This window comes from Vulpes lagopus, chromosome 11 (genome assembly GCF_018345385.1).
Source record: "Vulpes lagopus strain Blue_001 chromosome 11, ASM1834538v1, whole genome shotgun sequence".
NCBI lineage: Eukaryota > Metazoa > Chordata > Mammalia > Carnivora > Canidae > Vulpes > Vulpes lagopus.
Window position 1 is genome coordinate 48,019,097 of NC_054834.1, and position 24,382 is coordinate 48,043,478.

General features: G+C 46.0%; 1 protein-coding gene across 24 annotated transcripts in view; it reads right to left on the bottom strand.

The window, feature by feature from the left end:
• NFASC (neurofascin) overlaps positions 1 to 24,382 on the bottom strand; it is a 181,112-nt gene that overhangs the window by 148,697 nt on the left and 8,033 nt on the right. Inside the window, exon 1 of one of the 24 annotated variants that reach the window (XM_041774167.1) lies at positions 8,422 to 8,536. The exons of the other annotated variants lie outside the window; for them this stretch is intronic. The gene's annotated coding sequence lies outside the window, so the exon portion shown is untranslated. Of the gene's footprint in view, positions 1 to 8,421; positions 8,537 to 24,382 lie in introns of those variants that run through there. 24 annotated transcript variants of the gene reach the window in all.

Below are 24,382 nucleotides of genomic sequence, written 5' to 3' on the forward strand. Positions count from 1 at the left end.
ACATTATGCTATGTGAAATAAGCCAGACACAAAGGGATAAGTTCTGTATGATTCCACTTATAGGAGGTACCTGGTATAGTCAAATTCATAGAGATAGAAAGTAAATGAGAGGTTACCCAGGGCTGGGGAACACAGAATATGGAGTTGGTTTTTTTTTTTTTTTTGAGTTGGGTTTAATAGCTACAGAGTTGCTATTTGGGGTGATGGAAAAGTTTGGAAATAGATTGCAGTGATGCTTAGATAACATTGTGAATATACTAAATACCACTTAATTGTACATTTAAAATTGTTCAAATGGCAAATTATATATATATATACATAAAAAATATATAAATATATGATACATAAAAATATAAAAAGTATATATTTTCTGTAATAAAGTTTTTTTAAAGTCACTGCAGCATCCTTCTCTACTTTGCTGTCAAATTTATCAATATCTGATTCTAAATAAATGATTATGGGGATTAATGAGACAAAGATGTGAAACAGGTTTCAGAAGTACCACTTTCCTAGAGGGGGATATTCTTCAAATCTTGAAGTGAGTTACTGAGGTAATGAGTGAGAGAGGATCTATTCTTGGCTCTGAAATTCCACTGACCTTGTCATCCACTTCCCAGGCTAGGGTATAGCCTATACCTATAGGTTAGGTATATGGATGTCATATCATATACAGCAGGCTCCAACATAACTCTGAAATCTTCTAAGAGCCAGACTAGCTGCTTTGAGTCCCCATCTTCCCTCCAGGCCTCTCTAGATGTCTTTGGTCCCACTCTTTTCGCTGCTGACTTGAGCTTTCTGAACAGGGAGGAAAAACACCACTACCCAGTAGGTCAAATAGACCCAAGACATTGGCTTAGCCTTTGGCTTTGCCCAAAGCTTCTCTGTCAAACTTCCAAAGCTGGATACAATATTTAAACATCAAAGGGAAGCCCTAGTGGTGCAGGCTAGAGCAAGAGATAGGCTATTTAAAAAAATTTTTAAACTTGGGGTGCCTAGGTGGCTCAGTCGGTGAAGCATCTGCCTTCAGCTCAGGTCATGATCCTGGGGTCCTGGGATCAAGTCCCATGTTGGTTTCCCTGTCCAGCAAGGAGCCTGCTTCTCCCTCTCCCTCTGCCACTCCCCCCATCTTGTGCTCTCTCTGTCAAATAAATAAATAAAATATTTTTTAAAAATTAGAAATAAAAAATTTTAAAACTCAATTCACCAAGGTAGCATTTCACCTGTACTTCTCACCAGCCTACCCTCTCATTGTCCCGGAAGATGGAGAATGGCCCCCTCCTAGCCAGACTGATGGCTGTAATAACCTGTCTTCTAACTCTTATGAAGATGGGGATGCCATTCTAAGCCTTTGGGTTCCCCCACTGACCTCTCTCCTCCGCAGCAGCTGGGCAACACTATTTTGTGTTAACCATCCCACTACAGTCTTGGGCTAGGAATTTGAACTTCATCTTCTTAAAATTCCTAAAATGTGTAACTTTCTTTGATTTTCTAGAGGTGTACATAATTCAATAACCATTCACATCCTCTTTTTTATTGTAATAAAGATGCCCATAAAGCCGTCTGACTGATCATTTAAATGAACACACCAGAATTTATACATTTAAATGAGCATCACCTCTTTCAAAGCTGTCCCCTCGGGAGGCTACATCCATATTCTAACAATGCACCTGCCCATGCTTAGAACATTTCTGAAGCTTCTCCTTTGGAAGTGCTTTCAAAACCTATAGCATATACTTTTGGTGGGCCCCCATGGTGGCAAATTTCTATCCTATGAGGGTACATTTGAGTTTTTTTTCTTAAGTTCAAAGATCGGGCCAAGAATGAAAAACATGGTGGGTGATACAGTTGGGAATACCGTTTCATGTCAAAAGCAAAGAATGATTATCAAAGAAAGATCTCTGAAGACTGTTACTGGGGAGGATGAAACAAGGTTCTGAGTGCTGGCTCCCCTGCAGGAACGATGTGTAGCCCCCAAACGGCTCTGGAGGACAGCACATGTGTGGGTATGCAAAATCTGGCAACATCCTTAAAAGCAGTTAGAAATCACTCCATTGGCAACACTAGATTCCTTTGTTGCATCCACTCATGTCACTGTGTCTTGACCAGGGGCTAGGAACCAGAAACTTTCCAAAAGTGGCTGCCAAATGTCATAGCCTGGAATGGGCATAAGGAACAAGCTGCCCCCTATCTCAAAAGAAGGCAGAGTCTGGGAAAAAAAAAAAAAAGAGGGAAGGGGTGTCTGGGTGGGGTAGTTGGTTAAGTGTCTGACTCTTGGTTTCAGCTCAGGTTGTGATCTCAGGGTCATGAAATGGAGCCCCATATTGGGCTGCACACTCAGCATGGAGTCTGCTTAACATTCTCTCTCCCTCACCCTCTGCCCCTTCCTACTCAAATAAAAAGAATTTTTTTAAAAAAAGAAGACAGAGGAAAAAAAAAAAGAAGACAGAGTGTGGCACATGCAAAGAAGTTGGTGATGTCTGGTGGTTTCTCTATGTGTTAAACATTGAATTATCATGTGACCCAAAAACTCCATTCCTAGGTATCTACCTAAAAGAACTGAAGACAGGTGCTCAAAGTGTTGTTCATAACAATACTATTCACAAGAAACAACCCAAATATCCATTCAGAGATGATGGATAAATGAAAAGCCCACACACTACATAATTCCATTTATATGAAATATCCAGAACAAGCAAGTTGGTAGAGATACAGCAGAAGAGATTAGTGGTTGTTAGGGGCTGGGAGGGTGGGTGAGGGAGAATGGGGAGTCACTGCTTAATTGGTAGGGAGTTTCTTTTTGGGGTGATGAAAATGCTCTGGAAACAGGCAGTGATGATGGTGCACAACATTGTGAATGTACTGAATGCCACTGAATTATACACGTTAAAATGATTAAAAAGGTAAACTTTATGTGTGTTTCATCACAAAAAAAGAAGGAGAAAGCAGTGAGCAGAGTTTCCACGCTAATTGGTAGCAGGAAAGTGGTATGTGGAGGGTATGGGTGCTGGCCCTGGGTGGGAATACTCACAGGCAGCAGTGTTGAGGCCTTCAGAGATAGAAGAGCAGGAGGGTAGTGTAGGGACACTGGCCCACAAACCAGTGACAATCAGTCATGTGCCCTAGCCCTTCACCACAGCAGTATTATCAAACCCATGATAAACCCTTCTCAACGAGGACTCAAGAGAGCCATTCGTGGGAAAAGATCCCCTATGGGGAGAGGCAGCAACTGTTCTGGAGATCAAGCCAGGGGAGAACATTTCTAATACAGCTGGTTTTCCCGTCGATTCTAATCTCTGCCTACAGCATCATGACATCTGATTAGGACATCACCGCCATCTCTTCTGGGCCATCAGGGCTGTGAGCCTCTGGGATGGGGAGGGGGTAGGAAAGGAGTGTCCTTTCCCTGGAGATAAGGCGCTTCTCTCCACCAGCAGCTGCTTGTCATGAGGGCAACCCAGGCCAAGCTCTCCTGCAGGGCACCGCCCCTCCTTCCCCAATTCCCCAAGAAGGCTCACAGATGCTCCCCAGGCATATCTGCATCTCTGGCTCCAGGCTTTGTCAGGGAAACTCACACCCCAGCCAGGCAGCTGAGGCTGGTCTCCAACCACCCAGCCCCTTTGGCAGCTTCCAGCTTAGGGGTATGTTTTCCTAATCTTTGTGCATGAGGATTTACAAATTCAGAGAACAGAGAAGACTCTTAGCAGCAATTACAAGACTAATAACATTAAGTCTTAGATGGTTATTACAGACCCAGATCCCTTATTAGTCATGACAGCCAGTGAATCAGGGGAGCAGTGAATTGTAATGCATATGAAAAATAACTTTAAAAATTCAAAGGTCTCAATCACTGAGGCTCTGTACAACTAGCTGTTGAACCTAAGAGCCCGTCTTTGGGAAAGGCTGGGAGAGAGAACCCAGAGGAAGCCTGCCCAGTGTAAGACCCTGCTCCAGATTCACAGGCCTCCTTCAGACCTCTCTTTCATTCATTCACAATGAAGCAAAAATATTTCCCAAGCACCTACTATGTGGCACTTTGGAGCTTATGATATGGTGGGGAGGACAGACTTGCAGGTTAGCTGCATGCTCCTGGCATCTTCTGCCCACTGAAGCCAGGAGAAAATGAAGGGTCAGCTGCTGTAGCCAACGATGGCAGAGCCAAGAATGACCCACGGGGTGGGGGTGCTGGAGTGTAGGGGACTAAGGCTGGGAAAGGCCCTGCCCAGCTGCCCTGCTGGGGTGGATCTCTGCAGGGACTGAGACACCCAGTGCAGTGACAGCGCTGAGAAGACAATGCATTCCACCTGCTAGCGGAGGAGTGAGGAGGAGCGACAGGGTGAAACAGGCTGCCAGAAGCAGCAGCGCTCTGAGCGCCTGCGGCAAGAGGCCTTGTGGCAGGGAAGCCAGGGGGATGACCCCTGGAAGGAATCAGGCTTCTCCCTGTCACCTGCCCAGGGCCACACGGGGCTGGAGGGAGGAGCCGCTACAGCTGTTGAGAGTCCAGGGTCCCACCCCAGAGCAGACACACCAGGGCGCCCCAGGCGCAGGCAAGATGCAGGCCACAAAAAACCTCCTGAGAGGCATACAAGAAAAGGAGGGGGAGGGAGAGAGGAGCTGGGGAGAACAGGCAGCTCTGAGAGGCAACTGTCAGGCCCTGACCACCAGCAGCCCACCCGTTGCCATGACGACGCCCTCCTGCGTGCCATCCAGGAATAAATTATTGATCACGGACACTGCTTTCCTGCCTTCCCGAAACCCCCAGTGCCCTCTTCCCCGCCACCATCTCTCCCCTCCTCCACCTGTTCTGTATTTGCCTGGAAGCTAGTCTCTCTGAAACCCAACAGGGGCCCAGAAGAATCATCAGTTCCCCTCAGCCCCCAATCCCCTTTCCTCACCCCCTCTCTGCCTCCCTGGCCATTATGCACCCCTGCTGCTCTGCTCCTCCTGCTATGGCTGGAATGGGGCTCCCCATCCCAACTCATATGCCAGTCTTAACTCCCAGGACTTCAGAATATGACTGAGTTTGGGGACAGGGCATTTTAAAGAGATAATTAAGGTAAGGGAGGTCATTAGGTTGGCCCGAATCCAATATCACTGGTGTTCTTCTGAAGAGAGAAGATTTGGACACAGACATGGACACAGGGATAAGACAACCATCTACCAGCTAAGGAGAGAAGTTTCAGAAGAAGCCAACCCTGCTGATACTTTGATCTTGGGACTTCCAGGCTCAAGAACTGTGCAGAAATAAATTTGTTTATTTAAGCCACCCAGTCTGTGGTCCTTTGTTATGGCAGCCCTAGCAGCCTAATTAATACACCACCAGTAGGACCTTCTTAAAGCCAGCTGTTGTTTTGGGGTGCCCAAATGGATTGAACACATTATCTCAGCAGCAGGGTCAGAGAACCTTGAGGTCACTGGTGTTCACACAATGGGCTTCAGAGGCCTGGAGCCGGTGGGCAGGGCTGGGGAGAGATAGGACAGCTCAGCCAGAAACCAGCCAGCAGGCCTGGAGCTGGGAAATCAGGGGCAGGCGGTACAGGAAACTGGTCCTGGGTTCCTCCACTCAGGATGACTAGAGCACACTTGTCCAACTTCTCAGAGTCTGATCTCTACCCTAAGAGAACCCACCACTGCACGACGGCTGGATCAGTGTGAGACATGGAATGGAAAGTGCTAGAAGCAGCCAAGGCCCCTGGCCCAAGGTGGGTGGATTTCAGGGCCTATTTTGAGAAAGAGGCTGGAACGGGGCCCCCCATCCCAACTCATATGCCAAAGTCCTAACTCCCAGGACTTCAGAATGTGACTGAGTTTGGAGATGGGGCATTTTAAAGAGATAATTATGGTGAGGTCATTACGTTGGCCCGAATCCAATATCACTGGTGTTCTTATGAAGAAAAAAGATTTGGACCCAGACATGGACACAGGGATACTTATACAATATCCAGGGATACTGGATATTATACTGACCCAGTATGTAAAAGTGAGGGGAGATCTTTAAGTCATAAGATAAGCACTGGGGAAGGATGTAGAGAAACTGGGACCTTCGTTCATCACTGGTGGGGATGTAAAATGATGCAGCTGTGAAGGAAAACAGTTTGGCAATTCCTCCACAAGTTAAACACAGAATTACTCTATGGCCCTGCAATTCTACTCCTAGGTATGCACTCAGAAGATTGGAAACAGGACTCAAGTACACACACACAAACGCACACATCTTCATAGCAGCACTATTCACAATAGCCAAAAGATAGCCAAAAGCCCATCAGTGGATGAACAGATAAACAAATTGTAGTCTATCCATACAATGGAATATTATACGGCCATAAAAAGAAACAAAGTCCTGATACATGCTACAACATGGATTAGTGAAAACTAAATGAAAGAAGCCAGACACAAAAGGCTCCATAGTGTATGATTTCTTTAATACAAAATGTCCAGAACAAGCATATCCATACACACAGCAGATTAGTGGTTGCCAGGGGCCAGGGGAAGGGGAAATGGGGAGTGGTGAGCCAATGGATATGGGGTATTCTAGGGGTGACGAACAAGTTTTGAGACTAGAAGGAGGTGATGGTGACACAACATTGTGAATACCAAATGTCACTGAACTATTCACTTTAAAATTGTTAATCTTATGAAAATTGCTCTTCAATTATTTTTTTAAGTTAAACTGTAGGTATATGGGAGATCAGTCTAGTCTCTCTGCCTTTGTGTATGTTTGACAGACATTTACACACACACACACACACACACACACACACACACATATCTTTCTGCATCTCTCCTTGGCACTTTTGTGGTCATCCCTGTCAGGACCACCCTCCTTCCTGTCTACACCCTCACTGACATCCTCAACACCCAGCTTCCCCTGTGAAGCTCTGTCTGCAACAGTTCAGGGTAGCTCTCCCACCTTGACTCCCCACTGCTAACATTTTCTGTCTGTGTGTTCACTTTTTTCCCCCTTTGTTGCCCAACACTCTTGGGAGATTTTCTTGGGCATTTTATCTGATTCTTCCAACTGGACTATAGTCCTTGAAGGTAAAGGCTACAACTTTTCACTTTTACTACGAGGGGTGAGCCAAAGCACTATTATAGCCAAACAAACCAGCGCCACTCACTGGCTATGCAACCAAGGGCAAGGTACTTGAATCTCTCTGAGCATCCTGCACCTCCCAACTCAAACAGAGAACAATGATTATAGTTACTTTGTCATGTCCTTGTGAAGGTTAACAAGACAAACATACACGAAAGGCCCAACAGAAAATGGCCTTTAATAAATATTTTCCTTCTTCTTCTCTCTCCCTAAAATGTGTTCAAGGCCAATCTCAGGTACAGTTTCCATTTTAGCCACCTCACCTGATGGTCCCACCATATCTGCTATGTGGCCAGTCACTGCAACAAGCAGAGGTTCCAGGTCTCACTAGGGTGGGGCTGAGGCCCTAGGCAGCATAGGCTGGAGGGTGAGTTCGAGGCTGTGCTCAAGAGTGAGGCTTGGTTGGAACCTGATCTCTCTTCCAAGCACTCTTTGGAGCTGCCCTGGCCTCTCCCCTTCCAGTTCTTGAGTGTAATTGGGATTGGTTTTCAGCTTGGAATTCAACCCCCCCACAAATGAGGTTTCACTCTGTCTCCCCCTACACAACAGAGACCCAAGCCTTGCAGTGAGAGGTCTCCTTACCATTCCTCCTCCCTATGCCTCCTTATTCCTAAAGACCTCTCTCCTTTTTCTCCATGTGTCAAAATATTGATTATTTATTTATTTTAAAGATTTTAACCATTTATTTGAGGGAGGGAGAGAGAGAGAGCGTGTACACACACATACAAGGCAGGGAGGGGCAGAGACAGATAAGCAGACTCCTCTTTGAGCAGGGAGCCCTACACAAGGTTGGATCCCAGGACCCAGGATCTCGACCTGAGCCAAAGGCAGATGCTTAACTACTGAGCCACCCAGGTACCCCTCAAAATAGCGATCTTTTAAGGCCCACCCCAAAGCCTGCCTTTCCCACATAGCCTTCCCCAAAGACTCTCGTCAGTAACGGCCTTTCTCCTTCCTCATCCCATTGTCACCCATCAGCTTCCAGTCATCCTCAGTCATGTTTGAGCATGGAATGGCATTCTTAAGTCTTTCTTGCATGTGTAAATCTTACTCCCACATTGAGATTATCAACTTGAGGAAGAGACTCAGTCTCATACACATGCTCTACCTGCCAAGGGCTCACACTGAGCTGGAGCAGTGGGAAAAGCCCACTGCTGGAGTCAGTTGGACTGAGCACATCCTAGCCCCATCCTTCATTCACTGAAGGAGCCTGAGCGGTCTTCATCCAGGCTCCCTGTCAGAGTTCCCACGGTGCTGTACAGAAGCTCAGCCAGGCCCTGCAGGTCAAAGAGCCCCGCACACTACAAAGCATGAGACAATGTAACACATACCGGTAAAGCACACACTCAGTAACTGGTTGATGAGCTGGGTGAATGTGCCTTGCAACCACCCTCCAGGACTCCAGCTTCTCTGAAGGTGGTGGGTCTAAAGAACAGCTGGCAGCCAGGTGAGGTCCAGAGAGGCTTCAGTGGAAAACAGCTTCTCAAAGTCCAATGACTTATCAGGGGACTGAATGGCTCCTGCTCAGACAGGGTTGGGAGGGGACCCTGGAGGAGCAAAGATTAGGGCTTCTGACTAAACACACCATCTCCTGATGATACCTTGGCAAGAGAGAGGAGCAGAAATGCCCCTGAATCAGGCAGATTTGTGCTAAACTGGGATTGTGATCCCTTATGTCACTGAGATAAATGAATCCCTAGGGGAGGGCTGGCTGGCCTGGAAGAACACTGAAAGATGGCAAAGTGAAAGCAGACACAGACAATCGTCCTAAGGAGGAGCGACCAGAGGGTTAATCCCAGAGTGGCACACACCCACCTGTCCAGGGATCCCCTCCCTCCTCAAACAGCAACATCTGCAGGGACTCAGTCCGCTGTCCCTCACTGCAGGTAATTAGGTCAGCTTAGAGGATTTCCCAGGTCAGGAGGGTGGGAGGCGGCACCCACACAGCTCCAGTGACTCAGTCAGCTCACCAGCAGAGTTGGCCCCTTCCCCCAAGACAGGCATCCATCTATTGAGAGTCAGCCAAAAACTGAAGGAGCCTGGTGTGGGGAAAATGGAAGGTAAAGCTACCCACACACAAGCTCCCATGCACAGGTTCCCTGGACGGTCCCCTGCCCAAGAACAGAAAGAACAACAGAGAGCTCGTAAGGATTCTGGCTTTTGCTGGGTCTATGAAGACTCAGAAGGGCTATAGGGTGGGAGTAGGAAATAGTCAATCAGTGTGAACAATCTAGTTGCAAGATTATGCTCACGGTCAAGTCCAAGTTTGAGCAATAGCCAGGAAGCTTGCCTGGACCCTCTTAGAAGAAAGAGCAGAAAAGAAGCCAATCAGCTTTCCTACAGTCTGTCTCTCTCTAGCCCTTCTCCCATTGCTCCGGGGAGATCTCCCTGCCAGCAGAGATCCACGAGTGTGCCTACCAGACCCTAATGGTGGGAGTAGCAGGTAGAGAGGGTATGTCCTGAGAAGCCCAGCTGAGAAACTCATTCACACCCTCACCACAGGGGATTCCCTTCCCCCATTTCACTCTCCAGGTGGGCAAGCCAGGAGCATCAGAGACTTCTCTCTACTTGTCTGTGAAATATGGAGGGGCTGGCATGGGTTTGACACAATACCAGGAGGTTATGGGCTGAGTGGACAGCTGGATTCGGGACATGTACATACACAGCAAATTACTCCCCTTGACAGAAACATAATACAAAGGAGTGGCCCAGGGTTATATACCTACGGTTCAGCTGGTATCCTAAAGCACCCCAAAATGTCAGGGGAGCCAGTTACTGAGCCCTGCTATAGAGAGATGCAGAAAGGTCTCTGCGGGGGCTCTGGGAGGTCAGTCAAGTGTAAATAGAGTAAATGGGACAGAGAGAGAGAGAGAGAGAGAGAGGAAATGACCAAAGTTGAAAAGGATTAACATAAAAATATAAGCTAATGTGATTATGGGGAACTAAAAGCAATCAGTTATCTACAGCAAATGTTCAGCTGAGGACAGCTTACTTCTGAGCCTGAGCCTGAGCGCATTCCAGGCTACCCACTTCTGACATGGATTCCACGTATATAAAAGCATTTGTTTTCAGCCTCAACAAAAGACAAACAAGGAAGGTTAATCTGTGTAAAAGTGAATGACATCCAATAGATTGCTCCTAAGCCAAATGTAGGTTGGAGATCATCTGGGGCTAGGGCTTTCTGTAGTACTGCTTCCCATCTGTTAAGGGGGTCATAAAAGCAGCAAGCCAGGCTGCAAGCAAAGTGATACAAAGACAGTATCCATTGACAGAGCAGAGAACGCTCTGGCCTAGGAGAGGCCACAGGTGCATCCCCAACCCAAGTTCAAGGGCATTTCCTCCAAACCAGGCCATGTTGCTGCCCCCTCCTTCACAAACACGTAACTAAAATTATGAAGCCATGTAAGAGCTAGCTCACCAGACAAGGCTGGTGACAGTTCCCAGGGTGCCACAGCCGTGTTCCCTGGAGCCCTAGGACTGGGCCGAAAATGCATCCATTCATGGATGAATGGATCCACCTTTAGCAAAGACAACTTTTAGCTGATGGGAGAGGAAAGGAGAATGTACTGTCCATTTGGCTGCACTGGCTTCTGAGCCCCACTGGCAGGTTCCAGCCAGAAGGCCAACAGAGCGGGCCACCGCCCCAGCCGTCGGGTCAACGTCCTCTGTGTGAACACACCTAAGACACAGGATTCAGTCCTTGGGGGATTCTCACTTCCCTTTCAATTTGGGGGCAGCTCTAATAGATCAGGTGATGTCTAATATCCCTTCCTACTCTATGACCTGATGATTCTAACAGTTCTTGGGTAAATTGAACAGAGAGCTGCTCTCTGACTATAGTTCTGACATCTGGACTTTGAAAGAATGTGTCTCACCCCATTTCCAAAAACACTCTGTGGGGAATGGGGCACCCCGTGTTCCCTACCCTCAGCCAAACTATTATAGTCTTCTGTTCTTCATCGTGGTTTTCAGACCCCGCACCATTCGAGAATCCCAGTGTGTCACAGCCAGAAGGAATCTCAGAGATCTTTCTTGCTAATCCTTTCCATCCTTTATCTTGTAAGCACTCTAAGGGAATGTAACATAATTTGGTTATTTTTTCATGTTTTTAAGTTTAAAAATATGCCATCTTAGGTCAGCTTGTTATTATAATTTTTATCAAGTGTAGTTTTAATACAATCTTTATCAATGGTTATCACGTGCATAAATTCAACCTCCCCCTCATTTGGCAAATGACATATATTGTCCCATTTAGTTCAGATTAAGTAGAGAAGAAATAGCATGATTTGTTTACACATTTGTAGATGTCATATTATATCATGTCAGCCCCAGGGACCAAATTCCATTAAAATAATTTAATCAAATGCTAAGGTATAAAAATAGTCAAAAACTGCTCTCATACTCTGAAGTTGGAAATTCTTATCCTTGGACTTTGTCAGCTTTAAATTTTCTTTCTAAAACAGAGAAGCCTTCAGAGTGATTAATGTGGACTTCTCTGTTACAGGTGTGGATGGTGTTTATTTCCAGTGAATGAAAATCCACTTTAAGTATAAAGATCACTTTTTTGAATACTAGAAACATCTTGATGTGCTATATAAAAATTCTGGTCCAATGAATACAATCTGGTAACCATGATGTTCAGGCAAGTTGGCAGAATTATTATTATTATCATTGTGTTCCTCGTTAACTCTATGAAGTTCCATATGTCTCCCTTCTCCATTCATGACTCATTATGGATAAACTAAACAATAGATGGCTAGGAAGAAAGAGTAAATTAAAACCAAGAGGCCAAAGCCAGACCTGCAGTCAGTCGGCAGTGTTTCGTATGTAACATACCACCGGGTCTCCTGGAACTCCTCATACCTCATACCCCAGGACAGCCCCAATCTGCTTCAGGAGGGAAAAATGGAATCAAGATATTAATAAATGGAACTGAAGTCAGATGACGTTTTAGCCCTTTAAGAACCCCTAGAGCTTTAGAAGCACAGGCTGAGAAAGGAGTCTTGTTTAACCATTACCTCACTCGGGGCCACACTGAATTTTCTAATGAAGAAATTGAGGCCTAGGGAGAACGTGGAGTTCACCTGATATACCAGAAAGAAGCAAAGGTTGGTGTCCAGGGGCCTAAGTGCTCTCCCCTCACTGTGGACCCAGAAGACCATTAGAGGGTACGGCAGTGTCAAGGGATCAGAAAGAATGAGGTAAGAAATAGAGCCTCAGCCCTCAGACTATGTCCTATTTGCCTGGTTACCCCGTCCAGTGCCAGGCCCAGCTCTTTCCCCACAGGAGACACATGGCAAATGTTTATCAGATAAATAAATGGATGAAATTGCAGCAGGGTCAGGATTTGTGCTCCTGGTGCCCCCCACTTCCAACCCAAGTCATGCAGTGCCAGCTCTTATCCCCCTCCATAAAGTTAGGACCATTTCTAATTTGTCAGGAAAACCATCCCTCACCACCCAGCTGCTGACAGCCCCAAGGGGATAGGTGACCAGGACATCGATAATATGTTTGGAGCACTACACTGAGAATCAGAAGACCTGGGTTTGATCCTAGCTCTGGAACCAAGTAGTATTAAGACCATTACTGTTTTCACTCAGGCCCTGTCTTCATCTTTTCGGACTGTTATACCAAAATGCCAGACTAAGTGGCTGGTAAACAAGAGAAATTTACTTCTCATGGTTCTGGAGGCTGAAAGGCCAAGATCAGGGTGCCAGCATAATCAGGTTTTGCAAGGGCTTTCTTCTGGGCTGCAGACTGCTGACTCCTCACTGTGTCTTCACTTGGTGGAAGGGGTGACCTGGCTCTCTAGGCTGTTCTCTATAATTGTAATTATCCCATGTATGAGGGCTCCATCCACATGACCTACTCACCTCCCAAAGGCTTCACCTTCTAGTATCATCACCTTGGGAATATAAATTTGGGGGGGATATAAACATTCAGGCCATAGCAGACATCTGCTTGTGATAATGGAAGAGTTTATTCAGTGGTTCTCCAAGTGTGGTCCCTGACCCAGCAAGAGCAGCATCACCTGGAACCTTGTCAGAATGCATATTCTTAGGCCCACCCCAGACCTCCTAACTCAGAAGCTGTGGGGGGGGGGGGATGCCTAGCAACCTGTGTTCTGACAAGCCCTCCAGGAACTGTGATCAGGCTAAAGTCTGAGCATCACAGACTAGCCTGCCTTTCAGGTCCTCTGCAGCTCCGCAGTTTCCAGCCCAGCCTGCATAAGGAGATGATAGTGATCTTCATGATGATGGCAACAACAAACACTTGCTGACTTTTTGCAGCACCAAACACTCCTTTGAGCACCTTACAACAAATAATTCCACACCCCACAGATCTCAGTAGGAAGGCTCAGACACAAATGGTTGAGGCCAACCAGCCCAGGAATAAGGCCATATCTTCTCACTCAGTGGCTGTGGCCCTCTGAGCCTTCTTCATTGGCCCAAATGCAAGTCTAAGAAACAAGCATCATAACTGTAACTAATGCAGTTGAATTCCTCTGTCCCCAGAGATCCTATGAGCTTTCACATTGGAAAAGGACAGACAGACAAACCTGACAAACTGCCACCACTCCTTGTTCCTCATGTCCACTGCTCATAGGGAAAGAAGCAAAATATAAAGTGGCCTGCCTTCAAGTGGAGATGGAGGTGCATCCAACATGGAGTCAGGAGGAGTCACTCAATCTCCTGGGTTTGCAGAATTTTCTAGAAAGAATGAGTCACAGTGGGTGGGGAGTGGCAGGAGGGAGTCAAGTCCTCTATAAACCCCGGACTTCTCAAGAGCATCAGTGAGTGAAGAGACATAAAGGAAAGGAGGCTGCTGGATTTGGGGGGAAAGGGCCAGCTGGGACACCCTCCCAGCCTATGCAGCCCAAAGCAAGTCAGCAGCCCCGTGGGAAAAAGATAATTTGGCCTGGTCCTCCTGCCTCCCTCCCGTCTCACAATGGCATCTTGGGTAAGTGGGTGGAGGGGTGTGGGGCAGCAAAGGTATTCTACAAATAGACAGCTGGTGAGAAAATTCTGGCTACCAGTTGGGAGGGTGGGTTCTGTTCCTGGCTTTGCCTTGGGGTTGATGCACAGCTTTAAGTGAGACACTTCCTGGACCTTCACTCCCCCCTGTGCAAAATGGAGGACTTGACACTAGTCCCAAAATCTCCCCAAGCTCAGACACGAGATACTAACATAACCAAAGAACCTATCAGCTGCTCAGACCTGTGTGTTTCTTACTCCAGCAGGAGGAATAGGGTCTCTGCCTAGAGTTACACTGAACTTTGTGGCTGGTAAGAGGCTTTCAGCATTCACAGTAGCATGGAGCTCAATCAGATGAAATCAGATTGGAACCAGATGGATCTGATTTGAAGCCCCAACTGCACAGTTTAGTAGCTGAGACCTCAGGAAAATGTTGCTCAAGTATCTGGGTTTTGCTTTCCTGTAAAACAAGGCTACTGAAAATACATCATAAGTGAAGTGTGGAGTGAGATGATATCTATCAAAAGCCCTTAGCACGTTACCTAGCACATAGTAAACTGTGGATATCTGGTGACTGCCATTATTCTAACCTTGCTCTTATTACTACTACTGCTGCTATGACAATAATCAGGGATGGGAAAGGTTATGGGCCACTCATGCCTAAATACAGCATACCTCCTGTCCTCCCACAGCTAATCAGGCTGATAACCACGGTCAATTTACACACATCTGCAAGAAGAAAAGCACAGGGGCTCCTAGATCTCTCAACCCAGAACCAAGCCTCACTGGAAAAAGAGATCTCTTACTATTCAGGAAGCTTTACATATTCCTCTCCCCCTTGTCTCTTATGCATGCATACACATACATAGAGAGCCAGCAGTCTTACATGGAGAATTCTAGGATAGACTGGGGCAAAGGTTGAGGAGGTGCCAGCTACCCAGCTGTGCCTGAATATAGAGCTCAGAGCAGCCTACACAAAACAAATAGAAAATGAACAAGCAAGCTAGCCAGCAGCCACACAACCAGTGATGATGCAAGAAGACAATGGGTTCTTCCCAGGCCTGGCCACCAAGTCCCGTGGCTGTTGAGACCAGGACTTGAAACCCAGCCAAAGCTGAGAGGGCACAGTGATGGTCACATGGTATTCTGGACCAGAACTGCTTGAACTGGAAGAGGTCTTGTATTGGGTGGATTGCTCTCCATCCCCCACCTAGAGATCCAGGGCTGCCTTATGCTAGATACTAGCTGAGACCTGAATCACAGGAGATGCTCAGGAGAGAGCTAGAATAGGAATCCATAGGCCTAGAGTCAGGAGGTGGAGACCCAGCCTTGGTTCTGCCCTGATTCATGCCACTTCTTCATCTGGCCACTCAATTCTCTGTGCTTTGATTTCCTCACCTGGAAATGAAATATTATCTAAAAGTGATATATTAACTCGGTGTGGTCAGGGGTATGATAAGGATACAGTTAGATCAGAGGAACCAAGACAAGACAAGGGGACCAAAATGGTTTATTATGAGAAATGGACTCTCATTCCCAGTCCTGAGATGTGCATCTCACATCAATTTCTGTTTTGCTAATTGACCTTATATTGACTTCACCATCTCTGAACCTCGGAAAAGTCACCCTTCCTCCCTGCCATCTTTTTTCCCTGTGAGTGTGGCCAGCGTGAAATTAGGAAATTTTATCTTGAGGATAACCAGACTGCCCATTTCTTCCTAATTTCTGCCCCCTCCCTTTTAGAGACACTCCCTAACGAGCTTGCTGGAGCACAGAAAGAGCAAGAGCTCCATCTTTAAAGGTTCCACTGTAAATCTCCTTGAAGTCTTCCAGGTTAATAGATTATATGTACTCTCTCTGCTAAACTGCATGAGCTCTGTGGTCTGAACCAGCCATTTGCATCTATCCTTTATTACTTTGTGTAGTTAGTGACCTTCACTACGCACAGGTGCCTGGTGTGCTTTGTCACCTAGAGTACCAGGTACAGCTACGTTACCAGAAGAGACTGCCCCTACTTCCTGCTGTAATTCTGATAGTACCTACACACAACTGAGCACCTTTTTGAGGTTCAAAAATATTATCTGTTGCTCACCAAAGTCATTAGCAGATAAGGTAGGGCATGAAGCTACTATAAGGAAGGGGGTTAGGAAGTATCAAGAGCTCACTACCATGGGCCACTTCTTACCTGGTAGGCGCTATGCAAAGGGGTTCATGTGTATTATCTAATTTCATTCTAACAATTCCATGTGGGGTGAGCATCACTTAACAACCCAGTTTACAGATGAAAAGTAGGGGAGATTTAAGTAATTTGCCAAAGATCACACAACTGGTGAATGTAGAGCCAGACTTGAACCCAGGCTCTTCCTCTAGTGCTAGTTTCCCCTTCCAAGACGAGATGCATGCCCTTGGGCTTTCTACAATGGAAACTGGAAAAAAACAAACCTGGGTTAGGAAGAAAGGTTTGAAGGCTGACAACTGATCTGGAGCAAACACACTCCAAGCTAGCAGAATAGCTTTAGCCACCTCTGAGTAGCCCTTGGCCTTTTGGTCTGTTCCTGACATGCCAGCATCTGGGTAGATACCAGATCATGTCACCAGCCTTTTGAGAAACAAAGCATTCTTGCTCTCAGAAGCCCCCGCTGCAACTTTTTGGGGGTGCTATCTAAAAGCTCTCTCTTTATTTCTCAAGGTATAAGAACACAAACAATCTGGGAAATGTGTTCAGAGAGGGTTTCCCAATCTGTCTAAGAATGGGGCCAATGCCTTATTCAGACCCTGATCCTCTCCTCACACCAGCCTTCCAGAACCTTCCAGCTGGACTTAGCTCCACACCATTCTTAGTCTTTTGCAACATTTCCTTTGACCTCGGCTCCTCCCTCGCCTGCACATCTGAGGGCAGCCAGATGGAGAAAGAAGAGGGTCAGAGGCCTAGGGGCCGGCCCTCCAGCCAAACCTATTCCAGCTCCAGAAGCCTAATAGGTTTCATGGTGATTGCTAAGATACTCAGAACAGGTTGTGCTGGAATAGCCACGTGTCCTTGGGAGTGGAGAGATGATGCACTTAGACTCCAGACCCCTGTAGTTGGATGGGGTATTGCATGGTGTTAGCGCAAGGGGTCATGGGCAGCCAGTCTTCCAAGCAACAGGGGATTCATTTGCAGACTGGGCCTAACTGGGCATCTATTTCTACCAGAGAGGCAGCATGCTGACCATGCAGAACCACAGACAGGAAGCAGAGTTCTCAGACACAGAAAACCCTAGGGATACTCAAAGAGAAAAGAGAGAGGAAAAAAGCCAAAATGGCTTAAAAAAATAAATGAGGATTTAGCAGAGGAAATACTGAGGCAACACAATGGATAAACCCTCTGTATTTAAAAGTCAACTCTGGGCAATTCATAAAGCCAAAGAAGGTTCTGGATGCAGCAATCCTGGCCCTGATACAGGAAAGTAATATCTCAGCACAGAATTCATGGACTACATAAGAGAAAAATCAGCCAAATTAGAACACAGAAAAGGATGAATGTGGACCACATAGGAATAGACAGTTAGTCACATCTCAGTGAAGAGAGTTAGATATTTATATCCAAAGCCCACCATGGGATATTTGTAGTGCCTGTGAAGTCACTTGAGTTTCCTGTCTAGTTCTCTTTCTCAGTGTGGATTCAGTTAGTCTCAGCCAATACCCAACAAGGCCCTGAGTTAAAGAACTCTCCCAGGTAGATCCCTCTGGAATTGGTCAAACCATGCAAAAATCAGCCCTCTTTCCTCTTTTTTGAACAACTTAGCCAGACTGACTTCTGCCACAATGTGTCCTTATTATCTTGACAGCATTGCCAAAGCCAGAGAGGTGGGCAGGAGGACAGCAGACACTGGGACCTCCTCTCTGTGCTGAAGCTATTGGAGGAGATGGGCCCCTCCCCTGCATCGCCCTAGAAGGGGAGCACCAGCACAAGGTAATGAAAAAATCCTATTGATGTTACACCTGTGGATAGGAGAGGCTCATGGGATTGCCTCCTTTGTGTTTCCTTTTTTTTTTTTTTTTTACAAGAATGAAAGGAAAACCTAGATAGGCAAAAGAGATGAGAGCTGGCTCAGTCAGTGGCTCTGCAAGCAGGGAGGGGACCCCGGGACAGATGGTGATTCTTCTATAGGGAAAGGTGTCACAGCCTCTGCCTTGGAGCCTGAGGAAGCCTGAGCAGTGACCTTACGGTGCAGTTTTGGCCAAGACTCTAACATTCCCTAATGACTGGTGTTTCTGAGATACTCAGACTCTTATCTCACTCTTCAAAACAAGTGACCGCCCCAAGACAAGGAAGCTTCTCAAACCAAGGGACCACCAGCCCATGCTGGAAGCCAGGGCTGCCTGTTGGGTAATGTGCCAGGATTAGGAGACTCTGGAATCAGATACAATCCCAGCTCTGCCACTTGGAGCTGTCCTACCTTAGGCAAGTTGGTTCCCATTCTGAGCCCCCATTTTCTCAGTGTAATCAGGATCATAACACCCAGTCCAAGGGTTGTGATGAATCAATGAGATGACAAAAGCCAAGCCTCTAGTATAGCCCACCACTTTAAAAATAAATTCTGGGCAGCCCCGGTGGCTCAGCGGTTTAGCGCCACCTTTGGCCCAGGGGCGGATCCTGGAGATGGGGGATCAAGTCCCATGTCAGGCTCCCTGCATGGAGTCTGCTTCTCCCTCTGCCTGTGTGTGTCTCTGCCACTCTCTCTCTCTCTCTCTCTGTCTCTCTGTCTCTCTGTCTCTAATGAATAAATAAATAAAATCTTTTAAAAAAATAAAAGTAAAAATAAATTCTTACACAATCTCTTGTCTGCATAACACTAACATTTACAGAGCCCCTTTTCCTACATTATTTTCTATTTATATAGCCCTGTTAGCTAGGCATTATTATTCTCATTTTGCAACTGAGAAAATTAAAGCTAAAGAATGTCAAATAATTTTCCCTACTCTTTTAGATTCCCTAATCCCTCTGGTTTTCAGATCCTTAATCTAGTGCCCTTTCTGCCACCCCACCCTGGAATCATCATCCATTCAATATAGACTTCCTGAAAGTTTACTAGATTCCAGGCATGGTTCTAGGCACTGGATGCCCACTCTGACTTGTTCCAAGAGTAGAACTGGCCTCCTCTAAGCCAGTCACGTTCTTTGATCCCTCATGGCTGATGGTACGTGCATGCAAGCAGTGGCCAGAGAGATAGATGGTGACACATCATGCTGTAACCAGCTGAGCCTACCACCCACAGGCTGACTGAGGATGACTGCAGGGTATGACTGGTAATCTGACATAAGACATTCAGTGCCCTTGAGGCACCTTACAGGCTCTTAGGGGTAAGGAAGACACAGCCAGATAAAAAGTGCATCAGAGGGAAGAGAAAAGCCATCAAGAGAACCAGTGATTTTCAGCCTGGGCTGTACATCAGAATCATTGAGGGGCTTTTAAAACATTCTAGTGCCTTGACTCAACTCTGAGATTATGAGTTATTTGGTTGTAGAGTGGGCCCCAGCATCTGTAGATTTTTAAAATCTCCCCGGGTGAGACTAACATGTTTCCAGGTTAAGAACCCACATATAGGGGCTTACCAATCAGAGTATGGTTTGCTGCCAAGCAGTATTGACATCACATGGAGGCTGGTAAGGAACGCAGAAACTCGGGCCCAACCCAGACTTCATCATTCTGCCTTTACGCTTTAACAAGATCCTTGCTGACTTGTGTGCACACAGAAGATGGGAAAGGGCAGGCTCCTTCCTGTGAGTCAACCAAAGAAGTCCCCCACCTAGCCCCAGCTGGGACATAGATATAGCCCACCTGATCCCCACTAGGCAGCGCATACTCCTTGAGGTGGGGATCACGTGACTGTAGAGAGCCATGCCACCAAGCTCTACTTTTCTTGTCTCCCCCAGAGCTGCATCTGGGCCTGCATCATGGGACTCCATGTACAGGAGCTGCTGGAGTCCCAACAAATCCCTTCTGTGGCTAGAAGGAAGTTTGAGAGCTAGACCCTGTCACCATTTCAGTGACCAGAAGAAAAAGAAGTTTCTTCCCCTTCCACACACTCTTCTCCCCCTTCCTGAGTGCTCTTTGAGAAAGAGGCAAACTCAGGACAGCACCGCCCAGCCCCAGTGAGACATCGAGTTGCCCTACCAACCATAAAGGCAGCACTGTCCTTGCAGGCATGGAGGTGGCTGGTACCAGCTATGCCTCATGAAGAAGGGAATCCTCGAGAGAAGGCCAGACAGAGACACACAGAAAATCTGGCCCCTGCCAGCATCCTGCAACCCACTCCCAGCTCTTTATCCCTGCTACCAGTTCTGTCTTTGTTTCTGTCTCTCAGTTGTATGTGTGTGTTGTTTTCACACATGCCTGCCTTTGCTCTCTCATTAGACTGAGAGCAACCATCCTTGCTCCTCCTTTGTCACTGCCCACAGTACTAAGTACAGAGACTTACACCCAGCAGGGGCTCAATAAATATTATTTGTATTCATGTGCACACATTTTCTTGAAGTCAAACTCATAGCTCCAGGCTAACAAAGAGCTACTTACTCACTAGCAGGCGTTTATTAAGGATTACCATCAGCACATTGAGATTCTATAGGAGGAAATAAGAAACTATAAGGCACATCTTCAAAAAGCATGGCCTCTGTTTTAGGAAATCAGATTTCAATGTACCAAGCCTAAGGCCAGAGACCCAAGGAAATCAAGTTATGTTTGTGATAAGGTTAGGCACACCTACGTACACTGGCATATACGAACACAATGGAAATTTTCTACTCCAGTCTTCTGACAGGTCATTTCTTCCTTATTGATTGGCATTTTTAAGTATTTTTTCCCTCTAGTACCTCTACTACTCACCCAGACTCCCCATCCTGGGCCATGTCCACTATACCAGATAAACAGGACTTAAATATGCCTAGAGCTAGAAGGGGAGATGGATCAAGACCAGAAACTTTTCTCTGCTAGATGCCCACAAACATCCAACACAACAGCACATCATCTATCTGCCACTTCACCCCAATGCCAAGTTTCTTGGTCCATACACAGTGCATTGCTTGCCCATTCAAGGCTCTAAAAAGTCTTGGATCAGGTCCCTAGGACCCCAGCCAGAATTCAAGGAGCATACTCTCTGACCTTAAAAGGAAAACCACAGTACATCATGTATGGTTGTTCTCACCATGACAATAAAAAAGCAAGGGCAAAACTCATAGCCAGAAGCAGATTTCCAGTCAAATTTAGCATGGGGCTTTCCCAGCATTGTGCCAAGCTCATCCCTATTCAAAAGTCCACTTTGCTCTATGTCAAAGAGGTCTAGGTATGATAGGCCAATATACAAGAGTAAGTGGCAAACATCGAGAGTTCTGACTATAAAGCTATGCCGTCCAATACAGTGGCCACTAGTCACACATGGCTATTTAAATTAAATTAAATTAAATTAAAAATTCAATTATCACATGAGCCCCATTTCAAGTGCTCAGAAGCCACATGTGCCTAGTGCTGCCATGTTGGACAGTACAGATATAGAACATTTCTATCATCACAGAAAGCTCCATCGAACAGCACTACTACTGAACTTTGAAGTGCTTCATTTGAACTAATGAGTAGGATTACCCTAATACCCTTATAAAATACCCTAATGAGTATGGTATTCTAGGAAATTCTGTTGCTCTCTCCATGTTTGCTAGAGAAGTTTTATTTTTTTTTAAGTATTTTATTTATTTATTTTAGAGAGATAGAAAGAAAGAACTTGAGCGGGGGGAGAAACAGAAGGGGAGGAGGAGCACAAGCCCAAAACAGAGATCAATCTCGAGGCCTGGGCAAAAACCAAGGGTCAGATACTTAATGGACTGAGCCACCCAGGTACCCCCTAGAGAGGTTTTAGATACTCCAAAATGTTGAGTAGAGGGTGTTTTCTTTCTTTTTTTCTTTTTTTTTTCTTTTTTTAAGATTTTACTTACTCATTAAAGACACACAGAGAGAGAGAGAGAGGCAGAGACACAGGCAGAGGGAGAAGCAGGCTCCATGCAGGGAGCACAATGCAGGACCCGATCCCGGGTCTCCAGGATCACACCCTGGGCCGAAGGCAGTGCCAAACTGCTAAGCCACCGGGGCTGCCCTAGGGAGTGCGTTTTCAGAATGAAAGAAAAATGTGCTGAGATTCTCATATAAATACAAAGACTCTAAGGCAAAATTTACAAGGCTTCAAATTGGGTCATTTTAGCATGCATATGTGCACACATGTGTTTTCTCCTTAAAAGGGCCATTTACTAGTTCCCCCAATCCATACTTTTGCTTTCATTACAAAGACTGCAAAATCAGATGCTATAAACTAGGCTGATGCCAGAAAGCCCACGCACTACCTAGTCCCAGCCAGAATTGTTTTCTAGATCCCTTTGAATTGCTCTAAACATTCTCTGGCTTCACCTTCTAACCTGGCATCATTGGAACGAAAAAGCTTTCAGAGTCAGGTCAGCACCCTGGACAGCAGCAAGCTCCCTGCCAGCACCCAAGATAAAGTTTCCCCAAATACCTCTTCAGAAGTAACTACCTTTCAAACACCACCTCAGACAGGGAACGAGCTCAGTCAAGACGCTTCAAATGCTCCTGACTCAGTCAGGGTCAAGATTCTCTGTAGTCCGACCCCAGCCATTCCCTCCAATTATATCTTCCACTGCTCCAGCCTGGCCAGTGCAATGCCTGACCACAGCTTCCCTCTTATAAACCTTTGATTACGTTCTCTTACCCCACCAGAAAGGCCCATTTCCTCACCTCTACCTATTCAAAACCTACCTATACCCAGAGCCCCAAACCAGTCCCTGCTTCTTTTCAAAACTTTCCCAAAGGACTTTAGTCTACATGAACTTCCTCTCTTCTCTGATATCCCAAAGTATTATTGGTCTAGATAGTGCTTTAGGGAACTTTAGTATAAGAATATTTACTTATGGGGATCCCTGGGTGGCTCAGCGGTTTAGCGCCTGCCTCCGGCCCAAGGTGCAATCCTGGAGTCCCGGGATTGAGTCCGGCGTCGGGCTCTGGGCATGGAGCCTGCTTCTCCCTCCTCCTGTGTCTCTGCCTCTCTCTCCCCCTCTCTCTATGTCTATCATGAGTAAATAAATAAATAAATCTTTTAAAAAAAATAATATTTACTTATTCTTGGGGATCCCTGGGTGGCTCAGTGGTTTGGCGCCTGCCTTTGGCCCAGGGCGCGATCCTGGAGTCCCGGGATCAAGTCCCACATCAGGCTCCGGGCATGGAGCCTGCTCCCTCTGCCTGTGTCTCTGCCTCTCTCTCTCTCTCTCTCTGTGTGTGTGTTTATCATGAATAAATAAATAAATAAATAAATAATCTTTTAAAAAAAAGAATATTTACTTATTCTATTGCACAATTACTAGCTTTATATGCAGTTTTTAAAGTTCCCGGTAGTTTAGTATGTGGAAGAACTACCTCTGCCAGCAACTAGCCATGCATCCATGTGCGATATATGTAGCCCTTTTGAATTTGTTTCTTGATCAGTAAAATAATGATCTTGGATTAGAACATCTCCAACATTCTATGAGATTGAGGATTCTTTCAAAACAAGAAGCCACCTAGAAATGTGCCATGCAAATAGTAGAGCCTTTGAAGACTGGCTGCAGGTGCAACACATATTATATATATTATATATATAATTATTATATAATATGTGTTGCATATATATGCAGGTGTGTGTGTGTGTGTGTGTATATATATATATATATATATATATATATATATATATATATATATACCTACAAGGCCTATATACCTATACAGGCAGATATATATATATATATATATATATATGTAACACACACACACATATATATGTATGTGTATATATATTATATATATGCCTACAAGGCCTAGCGCAGAGCTTAGGTCAGTCAGAGAACCCTGATATAGTTCCCAACATGAGTCCCAAAACCTTCTATTCCACCCAATGTATGATAATGATCAGAAAGAGATCGAGTTCCTGTCCTCACCTACATCAGCATAGGAAAATTGCCTATGGCCTCAAAGGCATTTTGCTTCATAAAGAACATGTCACCATCAATGTTTGGAAATATACCACACAATGGGTATTTTTTTTAAGATTTTATTTATTTATTCATGAGAGACAGAGAGAGAGAGAGAGGGAGAGAGAGGCAGAGATACAGGCAGAGAGAGAAGCAGGCTCCATGCAGGGAGCCGGATGCGGGACTTGATCCCGGGACTCCAGGATCACGTCCTGGGCCGAAGGCAGGCGCTAAACCGCTGAGCCACCCAGGGATCCCCTGCACAATGGGTATTACA